The sequence below is a fragment of the Benincasa hispida genome, chromosome 5, assembly GCF_027475165.1.
Source record: "Benincasa hispida cultivar pf3 chromosome 5, pf3_genome.v1.1, whole genome shotgun sequence".
NCBI lineage: Eukaryota > Viridiplantae > Streptophyta > Magnoliopsida > Cucurbitales > Cucurbitaceae > Benincasa > Benincasa hispida.
Genome location: NC_143482.1, coordinates 63361893 through 63373545, shown reverse-complemented (window position 1 = coordinate 63373545; position 11653 = coordinate 63361893).

The following is an 11653-nucleotide window of genomic DNA, read 5'->3' as shown; positions in this document are numbered from 1 at the left end:
AAACTTTCGAACGTGGTTCCAACTTCTTTGAGTCAGTCACAAGCACATGGGTCGGACACCCCAAAATCCTGAAGTGGCGTAAACTACCTTTACGGCCTCTTCATAGCTCAAAAGGTATTTCAGAAATACTTTTTGAGGGAACATTGTTCAAAATAAAACATGCAATCTCCACTACAAAACCCCAAAACGAGTCTGAAAAATGAGCATAACTCATCATAGACCGAACCATGTCCAACAAAGTTATGTTTTTCCTTTCTAATACACCATTCTGCTGAGGTGTACCTGAGGCTAAGAGTTGGGATGTAATTCTATGTTCTATCATATAGTTCTGAATTGGAGGTTCATATACATGTGTACCTGAGACTAAAAGTTGGGACGTAATTCTATGTTCTATCATATAGTTCTGGAATTGGAGGTTCATATACTTTCCACCACGATCAGATCATAGTGTTTATATTTTTATTCAACAAGTTTTCAACTCCAGCCTTATACTCCTTGAACTTGTCAAGGGCTTCAGACTTACGTTGCATTAGGTAGAGATGTTCGTACCTTGAATAATCATCTATGAAAGAGATGAAATATTCATACCCACCTCGAATTCTAACACTCATCGGACCACAGAGGTCAGAATGTACAAGCTCCAAGGCTTCTTTGGCTCTGTAACCTTTTCCAGTAAAAGGTCGTTTGGTCATCTTGCCTTCAAGATATGATTCACACACCGCAAGGAGTTTTCTTTTAAACTTTTTAGAAGTCCACATTTCACCATCTGCTCAATCCTTTTAAGGTTGATGTGACCTAACCTTATATGCCAAAGATGGACGTTTTCCTTGGGAGAAACCTTTGGTCTTTTAGTTGTTGTCGCTGTACTGAACATTTCAGCATTAAACAAGGCTTTTATGACTAACGACCTTAGTACATACAAGTTATTTGCCATTGAACCAAAACCAATCTCCATACTATTCTTGAAAATAAACACTTTACTCTGAGAAAAAGAGACGATATAGCCTTGTTCAATGAGACAAGAAACTGAGATTAAGTTCCTCTTGATATGAGGAACTACAAAAACATTATCCAGTAATAGATAACGTTTCTTGTCCAAAAATAACTTCAGCCTGCCTACAGCAACAACTGTCACCAGTATCCACTCGAAGAGTCAACTCTCCCTGTGACAACGTTCATTAGGAACTAAATCCTTGGTAGGAAGAACTAAGGTGATTAATAGCACTCGAATCAAAGATCCAGGCAGAATCATCATTCTCTACCAAATACGTCTCCAAGACCAATAAATCACATTTACTGTCTTAGACGTCCTCCTCTTTTGGAGAGTAGTGGGATCAGTGTCAGAACCTAAATAAACTCCAAGTTCCATGTCAGAGAACACTTCTCGTCTATGAACTTTAACAAAGTCAGCAATAATTGCTTTCTCTTCCTGGAGATTAACTTGGGAACTGACACTATTGGTTTTGTCATCCATCCATTTGTGCTAAAAAAGTAAGAGCTAACGTTCAAAAAATTCTTGCAACGAGTCCATGATTTGATGTGCAATGACCATGTTCTCAACCCATTTGGCTAAAGCATCAGGTATGCTAGCCAAAATTTAAAATCGGGCCAATGAATTAGCCTTCATTCACATCTCACATGCATTACGAATACTTCGCGGCACATCAAGGGTCGGGACTTGAGGACACTCCTCAACCATGACAAACTCGAGGTCGTTTACCACAAAATATATTTTACAAGACTCTTTCCACTGTATAAAATCGGTCAAACTAGAGGCATTTAATGAAAAATAAAACATGTTACTGAATAAGAAAAACACATTGACCTACGTTAGGTTTTAAGCAAATACTCGTTGAAAAAACATACAACATCCAATACGGTTTGGCAAAACTAACATGAACCCCGTGTGACATCTAGTTTCGCAATGACGCTTCTGTTATGGTTGATGCCCTAAAGTCTCGTGTCCTGTAGTTTGTAAACAGTTTGTACGAACGCTTGTATTGTATAATATATGATATTTACTTCACATCTTGTTTTTTGCTCAGTTGCTTGTTTTATTTGCTTTACCACAAACCAATAAACATAAAATCCCTAGTTATCTGTATGTAACTCAAGCATGTATGTGGTGACATACAAGTGGATCATGTCTTGAGAGATAACCAAAATGGTCTATAGTATATGGATATAGGAGGGAAACCTTATCCTGGTAACACTACGGATGCGGCTCGCTTTGTGGAATGGTCACAAGTGTTGTGACTCATCATAGATGGTCTGATCCTGATCATTTGTGTTGGGGACATACGAGCGGGGATGTCCTATACAAAGAGTTTGTATAAGATCTGATCACGAAGTGTTAACGTCTCGTTATATAACACCGTTCATGACAGAGACTTCACTTCACTAGGATGACCATAGGTAACATGACCTCAATCCTGAGTGAGTTGAGAACTCCTGCCATTGAAGGCGGTCCTTTGATTTGTATGGGTGCGAGTGGTCAGGTCACCGATTCAAACCTACCATTTTGGGATTCGTCTGATTTGGGAGCTGGGAACTCAACTACACAAGATGGAATTCACTCCTTCCCCCAAGTAGGAGTAAGTAGATAGATAGCTCCCTTAAGGGCTGATTTCAGGGCTTGAGCGATGTGGCACTACACATCTTCTCTTGGCTCGAGTCATACATAGTTGGACTATGTTGTATTGTTCATTAGAGGAATTAGTTGTACTTAAGGAGTGAGATGTAATTATAGGGCAAAACGGTAATTTGGCCTAGCTATACTTACATTTGTGAAGGGTCATCGTACTCATGATTGGTTATATCCGATGGACACAGAAATATATTTGTGGTAAGAAAATTTCAACTATTGGTCTTTAGTGGATTGCCTGACAGTTAACGGATAGTGGATCTCGTGGCTAAAGAGTTTAGTTAGCTATTCATAGACCGTTGGAGCTTCAAGCCACAGGTCCATTAGGTCCTCTGGGTAGCTTGGATAAAGTCGAGAACCAGTGTTTGGGTTAATTTGAAATGTTCAAATTGATAACAGGAAGTTCGATTATATATGATATAATTGGACTAGTTAATTATATATGATATAATTGGACTAGTTAATTATATATGATATAATTAGTTAAATGTATGAGATACATTATTTTGGAGGAAATTAGATATAAATATGATTTATATCAAGTAGAGGAGAAAATACTATAGCAAATATGTGATATCAAACTATAGGGTAAAAATATAATATGATTATATTTATTATTAATTGATTGATTAATTATATCATAATTAAGCCAATTTTTCACGTCGGACGTAGGTTAGTGGGGTAGCGTCGATTATTGTAACCGCCATTTTCATTTTGAATCATCCGTCCAAAAAGAAAGAGAGATCGCATTGGTGAAAAGTAATCGATCGCTTAAGCATTTCAAGAGCCTATACGATAGTCACTCTCCACCTAAACGATCGTCCACTTGCGCCTAAATGATCGCACACTAGTTCCTACACGATCGATAGCTTCCCTAAATGATCGTAGTGTGTCTCGAGTTTGCTAAGCGATCGTATAGCATTTCCTAAACGATCGTACAGTAAAACCTACATGATCGTGTAGCTTCTCCTAAACGATAAGCATTTTGCAATACGATAGCACATTTTTCTTTCCCACTTGCTTATTGCCTACACAATCTGGTCTTCCTACTTCTTCTACCAAATTCACCAAAGACCACGCTTTAGGTTCTCACTCTGAGAATACCTGAGGCTCTTTTCTGGTGGTTTCATCACCGTTGCGTTCGTGATCTTACGGTTGTGTGTGCTGCTGCAGTCGATGCTTCTGCTGCGTATTAGTAGATCACGTAGAGGTTTTCACTGTGTTGAGATACGAAGTTTGAAGAACGTCTTCAACTGGTATGGCAACTCACTCCCTCATTTATTTTTGTTCAAAGCATGGCGTTAATTAAGATTTGTTTGCATAACTATGCATTTGAATGTATATTGTTGTATTTCGATCATTGTGAAATTGGAGCGATCTAAACGCACTTATGGAACTCTTCGGTAAGAGACCTTCAGCTTCAAAGGTTTAGGACAAAAGTCGTCAAAGGGTGGTCAATTTATCCCTCCTGAATTGAGACATTCTCAACCAGCCATTAATGCCAAAACAACTTTTGCTCCTATAACGACTAGCCATCATTGATTTGGTCAAGAAATCATTAACTTACTTAACAATTTTCCGTAAGTGTGACACATCATTTTAGGCCCTAAAGTTCCGCCCCAAGCAACCAATCTGAAGGGAAAAAATTCAATTGGGGCAAAAACTAAAGTGACCCTATCCATTTTTGGAGTTTACCTTGATATTGATCAACTGCACAAAACCCATCCGGAGGGGGACACTCCCAGGGTGCCATGAGGAAGTGCAAGAATGATCTCACAGTGCGAACCAATGAAGGAGACCGCATGACGTGTTGACACACACCCTTCACCCACTTACTATAAAAACTCCCTCCGTCCACCTTGATATTGACTCATGCAAACACCATCCGAAGGGGGATGCTCCCAGGGCACCACGAGGCCAAGCATAAACTTCACAGCGTGTACATTCACGGAGAAACGTGAGTGGAATCATTCACATATCATATATATCTCTTCCTCCCATTGAGTATTTTATAACCTAGGGTTTAGTTTACTTAGAAAAAACATGACTAATAATTTTAACAAAGTGAATTTTTAGGTTCCAAAAGTAACTTTTACCTTGGATAGTTGAACAATTTTTGGTCATCATCTATTAAACTCTTTAACAGAGTCTTAACCAACTGTCGCGTGCTTGCAGAAAATCTATTTAATTCACCTTTCCAGGTAGGTTCCTAGGTAGGGGTGTTCCATTTCCGTCAGTTTAAGTACCCCAGCCTAGACAGAGCCTACCTTAGACAAAAGATTCTTTATAGATAGATTTAATACAATTTTAATCTTTTATGTCAATCTATTTAATCTTATTAAACCAATTTAAAAAGATTAAACTTAGGTTGCTAATCTCATTAGAACCTTGAACTTAAGTCTATCTCAATCCGATTTTAAAACCCTTTTTAAAATATGAGTTCGCCTAAGTTTGTATGCAACTCTTTTTTATCGATTTTAGTTATAATTTCTATTATAATGCTTATAAAAAAAAAGAAAAAAAAAACTAAAACCATCCACAACACAAAGCAAATACATACAAGGTATTCATAACATTTATAAATAGGCCTAAGTATCATGCTCCATGCATTGTTCATTCATTGCTACTTTTATATAACACTTATATAACCAAGCAAAGAACCAAACACACATGCTTCCATACACCTTATACTATAACGCTTATAATATAAAGATAATGCATGAATATGCTTACTGCATGCATAAATATAACTCTTATATTTCATGATGCATGCGCATGCTCTCTTGTAATTTCATCATGTCATATTATAGCACTTATAATACATGATGCATGAATAATTACATAAACTAAGGTGGGTTTCAAATCTATATGTCATACACTATGGCATATAAACATGAACCGAGATAATTAGCCTCAAAATCCTCAAAACCAAAGCTAAGTATTATAAATAACAAAGAGTCACCGGTTCAAACAAGTGAACCGGGCCTTGAACTGTCCGATGAAGTCTGTGTCTCCTTGATCGTGTACCAAAATCCAAGTGATCATATACACGAAAGAGTAAACGCTTTACTCAATCATTTACCAAGCTTCCTGAGTTAAACGATCGTTTAGCAACCAATAAAACCATCAATAATCTCTCACTCAATTGGTTATTAAAGAAAAATAGATAATTATCCAATAATTAATATTATTATAAATATATATGATAACCAATTTACCATATTATATTTTTAACCTATAGTTTAAATATTTCATCTCATGAAACATATAAACCATAGTTCTTTTTCTATTTTATGGTACTTAATGTAAATCATATTTACATTAATCCCCTACTTGATGTATCTCATACATCACACCGATTATATCATATATAATCGAATTTCCTCTTGTCAATTTGAATATTTTAAATCAACACCAAGAACTGATCCTCAACTTGAATCCATTAAGCTACCAAGGGGACCTTATGAACCTATAGCTTGAAGCTCCAATGGTATATAAATAACTGACTAAACTCTTTAGTCACGAGATCCACCATTCGTTAACTGTCGGGTACTCCACTAAAGATCGAAAACTGCACTCTCCTTACTACAGATATATTTTGTGTCCATATCAACCAACCAACAATGCGATAACCCTTCACAGATCGCTCATAAGTACAGTTGGGCCAATTTATCGTTATGCTTCTGTAGTTACATCTAACTCTAAGTACCATTGATCCCTCTAATGAACATAAGTCATAGTCCTACTATGACTAAGTCCTCTCTTCCAAAGAGAAGTTGTGGCCACTATGTTCAAGACCCGAAATCAGCCCTTAAGGGAGCAATCTATCTACTTACCCCTGCTTCGGGGAAGGAGTGAATTCCATCTTATGTAAATGAGTTCCCAGCTCCCCAATCAGACAAATTCCCAAAAAGGTAGGCTTGTTGAGTTGGAAATCTGACCATTCTCACCCATACTAATCAAAAGACCGCCCTTAAAGGCAGAAGTTCCCAAAATACTCAGGATTGAGGTCATATCACCTATGGTCGTTTAGGTGAGATGTAAGTCTCAAGTATCAACGGCGTTATATAAAGAGACTAGTCATCTCATGGTCCGGTCTTATATAAACTCTTTGTATAGGACACCCTCGCTTGCATGTCTCCACTTAAATGGTCAGGATCAACCATCTGTAGTAGTTTATAACACTTGTAAACCTCTACAAAGTTGGTCGTATCCGTAGTGTCACCAGGATCAGGTATCCCTTCTTAATCCTTATATTGCATATCTTTTTAGTTTATCACTTAAGGCATGATCCACTTGTATATCTCATATACATGCTTAAGTTTTCATACAATAACCATGGAGCTTTGTTTATTGGATACTTTGTTTATTGGATATAAGTAAATTCAAAATAAAATAACTCTTATTTTATTCATAACAATGTGTACAGTTTACAAACTACGAGACTTCGGGAGAACTAGGACACCAATCCTAGCAAGAGTATCATCAGATTGAAGGTTTTGATTTCTCTAAGACTTTTAACCCTGTGGTTAAGAAGCCTACCATTCAGGTAATCTTTACACTTGTAGTAACCTACTCTTAGCCTTTGCATCAGATGGATGTCAAAAATGCCTTTTTGCACGGTCGGTTATAGGAAGTTGTTTATATGTCTCAGCCTATTAGTTTTATTGACAAATCCTACCTCGATCATGCTTGTTTTCTTCATAAGAGTTTTTATGGGCTCAACAGGCACCTCGAGCATGGTATGATCGTTTTGCTTCCTATTTACTCACCTTGGGGTTCGTCATGTTTGCTTCTAATACTTCATTGTTTGTTCAACCCATCGGTTCCTTCTTAACATATCTTCTTCTATATGTTGATGCCATTGTAATTACTGGCTCTGATTCGAATTATTTTAATCGATTAAAGCTTATGCTCGCCTCAAAATTTCAAATTTCAGATCTTGGCAAGCTCAGTTATTTTTTGGGTTTTGAAGTTCAGACTGTTACTGGTGGTCTTAAAGTTATGATGTCACTCCCTATCGGAAGCCTGTTGGATCATTACAGTATCTCACATTCACTCGTTTAGACATTGCCTTTGTCGTTAACCATGTTAGTCAGTTCATGCAGTGGCCCACTGTTATTCATTACTCCGCTGTCAAATGCATCCTTTGGTATCCTTGTGGTACGCCAGGCCGGTATTCTATTCAAACCTAGCAAGCTTTCTCTACAAGCGTTCTGTGATGCTAATTAGGCTGGTGATTCATCTGATCGTTGCTCAAACTCAAGATATATTGTTCTCCTTGGCTCTTCTCCTATTTCCTAGTCTGCTAAAAAGCAACCTACTTAATCTACTGAAGTTGAGTATCGTTCTCTTGCCAATATTGCGTCTAATGTTTATTGGCTCCAACGACTTTTATGTGATCTTAATGTTTTCCTCTCCGATCTCCCTGTGTTATGGTATGATAATGTGCCTGCTATCTCTCTTGCCAGCAATCTCGTTTTTCATGCTCACACTAAACATATTGAAATTTACTATCATTTTGTTTGTGAAAAGGTTCTTCACAAAGATTTTATTGTTCATTTCGTCTCATCTTTTGACCAGATTGTTGATTTATTCACTAAGCCTCTTTCTTCAAGCTCCTTTCAGAACTATTTTGTTAAACTCATGACTGCTTTCCCATCTGAGTTTTATGTTTTCTTAGATTTGTTTAGATTTTCTGTTTAAATCTTTTGTATCTTTTATTGTATCTTCTCCTCAAATTTACGATTATTTGTATATTTTATTGTATCCACCTTATTATAAATAGGTGTTCATTCTACGCATAATATTCAAGGAAAATATAACTAAAAAATTTGAATTACCTATGTTTTATCTTATTCAACCACCTGATAAAAGTAGTAAAGTTCAACTGATCACCGTAACATTTGCCAATAAGAGCTTAACTCAACTAGCACCTATATATGCTAAGAACTAATAGGTCTGTTGGTTCAAATCCCACCACCACCAATTTGTAATTGAGAAAGAAAAAAAAATTGATCATGTTAACATTCAAATATTTGTTCAACAAAGTGAGGCTTGGTAGGAAATATGGGTCATGTTTTATGTTTTTGGATTTGTTGAATAAATATATGCTTGATAAATGTGTTTTTAAAATAATTTTAAGATACTATGGTCTAGTTAGTGCAAATTTTGAGACACAACATCTTTATATTTTTTTTCCATATCTAAATATAAATTTATATTTTAACAAATATAGTATTTCATGAAAGTTACATAAAATTTGCGCTATTTGAATTACATAATCTGAAAATAGTCTTTAAAAATACATTTGCCAAATATATATATTCTTGCGGCCTAGGATTAAAAAAAAAAAAAATAGAGCTAGGGATGGCAAAATGTCCTACGGGATCGGGTTCCCGACCTAACTGGGGCAAAGAATCTCTAATTTGATCGGGTATGGGGTCAAACCAGGGATCTAATCGGGTTTCCAATCAAGGACCCCTATCCCAAATATTTATTTGATATTATTTTTATAATATATTATTTTATATAATGGTCATTTATAATATTATTCATAACACACATATATAAGTGTTAAGCTACTGGATATATTTAAAAAAGAAAAATTAGCTTATATCTATGTATGTGTGTGTATATATATATTTGTATGTATATTATGTATATATGTGTGTGTATATATGTATGTATATATATAACATTGTTAGTTTTCTTTTAAATTATTCATTTAAATAAATAAAACAATAATAATACTAACTTCCAATCTAAAATGTTTACCATTTCAATATAAATACCAAATTATGAATAATTTCTAAATAAAAAATAATTAAAAATAAAAAAAAATAGAGATGTTTTTTCCACGAGGACTCGATCCCCGAATGGGGATTCCCCGATCTCGACTCCGACTCCCCCGTAACCGGAAATGAGGTGGGGACGAGATGAAAATTCTTCGTTGGAACGGGGATAAGGAATGCATCCCCAACTCCACCCCACCCCGTTGTCATCTCTAATTAGAGCTCTTTAAAAAACTACTAGTAAAGATAATGACATTTTTTAAACTAGGTGTGTAAAAGTAGGCTCACTTTTATTGTTTTAATGGATGACTTCAAAAAAAAATACAACGAATATAGAGTTGTCTCTTGGAAAGATGCAACTATGATGAGGTGACAACTCTCACCATGTTGCATTTCTTCAAGAAATGTAACTCTATATTTAATGAAACTCAATAAAGAAAAAAGAAAACTCTATTTTTAATAGTTAAAAAAAATATCCATGAATATTTACCAATTACTTCTTTAAAGAACTATTAATTAAAGAGAGGTACACGTAATAATATATAAAAAAAAACTATAAATTCATTGGTTGTTCCAAAATCTATATGAAAAAAATTCCTAGTAATTAAAGAGAGACAGAATAATTTAAAAAAAATTCAAACTTATAGAACGTTCTAAAATGTATATGAAAATACAAAAAAATATATAATTATTGATTGTATTTTTAAATTACGTCACAAGAAACAAAAATCTAGACACAACATAATATTTAAAGAGATGACAAACAATACTTAAAAAAATAAAATACCTTCTTTGGTGATAAGTTTGTTACTATCAAATTTCTTGAAATAAAAATCTTAGTGATTAAACAGAGACATACAAAACAAATCTAAAAAAGAGAAAGAGATGAAACACATTATTTGATGATATAAAAAAAATCTAGTAATTAAAGAAAAACACACATAATAATAATAATAAAAAAAAAAAAAAACTTATCGGTGTTCCAAAATCTATATGAAAAAAAAAACTGTAAAATTGTTTAATGTAATTTGAAATTACATCCCAAAAACAAAAATCTAGACGCATCATAATATTTTAAGAGATGACAACAATACATTAAAAAAAAAAAGATGAAATAACTTATTTGATGATTCGTTCTGTCAAATCTCCTGAAATAAAAATTCTAGCGATTAAAGAGAGAAATACAAAACAAATCTAGAAAAAAAGAAAAACCATAGATAGCACACCTTATTTGATAATTGTACGTTTCCAGGATTGGTATGGCAACCCTAGATGAGGTGAATAGGATTTAAACTAATTAAAACTTTTTCATTAAGTGGGCCCAATTAAGGAAATTAATAAACTTTTTGCTAGACATAATTTAAACAATAAATTTAATCCAAAATAATCAATAAATAAAAATTAACACTTTTAAGCTATTTAATTCTAATAATAAGATTGGTAAAAGATACACAAATTAAAGAACTACCAATCAAAGTAAACAAATATGAACAATAAATTTCAAGAACAAATATTGCAATTAATTTCATGTAATAAACTATAATAACACAATAATTGCAATATTAAAGTAGTATAGAGATAGAGAAATTAACATCGGAGATTTTTATAGTGGTTCAGCACAACCGACCTACATTCACTTCTCAAGCTCCTCTTGAGTATGCGAATAGAAATCTCATCGACTCTTTCTACAGATTAGAGCCTAACCGCTACACCGCTCTTTTTGCGAGTCCAAGAGCAAACTCAATGAAGGATTGTGAGGTCCAAATCAGAAGTGGGATCGTGTCCTAATTTTTTAAATTTCACAAAATGATAAAATTCACAACCATATTATGCATTCTAACAAAAAAAAATGTTTACGGCATGCTTAAAATATTACAGAGAAAGAAATTAGGGTTTAGTCATACTAACCCTTGAAGCCATAAAATCTTCACAATATTCCTCTCAAACCTGTCACGAACCCACCTTGGAACACGAATGAAAAATAGCAATAACCAATGTGGACACTACCACAAAAGAGTCTTTTGTATTCTCCTTAGGGGTTGAGAATTATAGAGAGAGTTATAGGCTTTTCTGATAATTTTTGGGAAAGAAAGAAAGTTTTGGCTGAGAGGACAAAAGATTTTGCAGGGCAGATCAATCTTAAAAAATTCACATACTCTCTATAAAAAAACCCAGGATAGAAGACAAAGAAGATTGTTGCAACTCGTCAACCCAA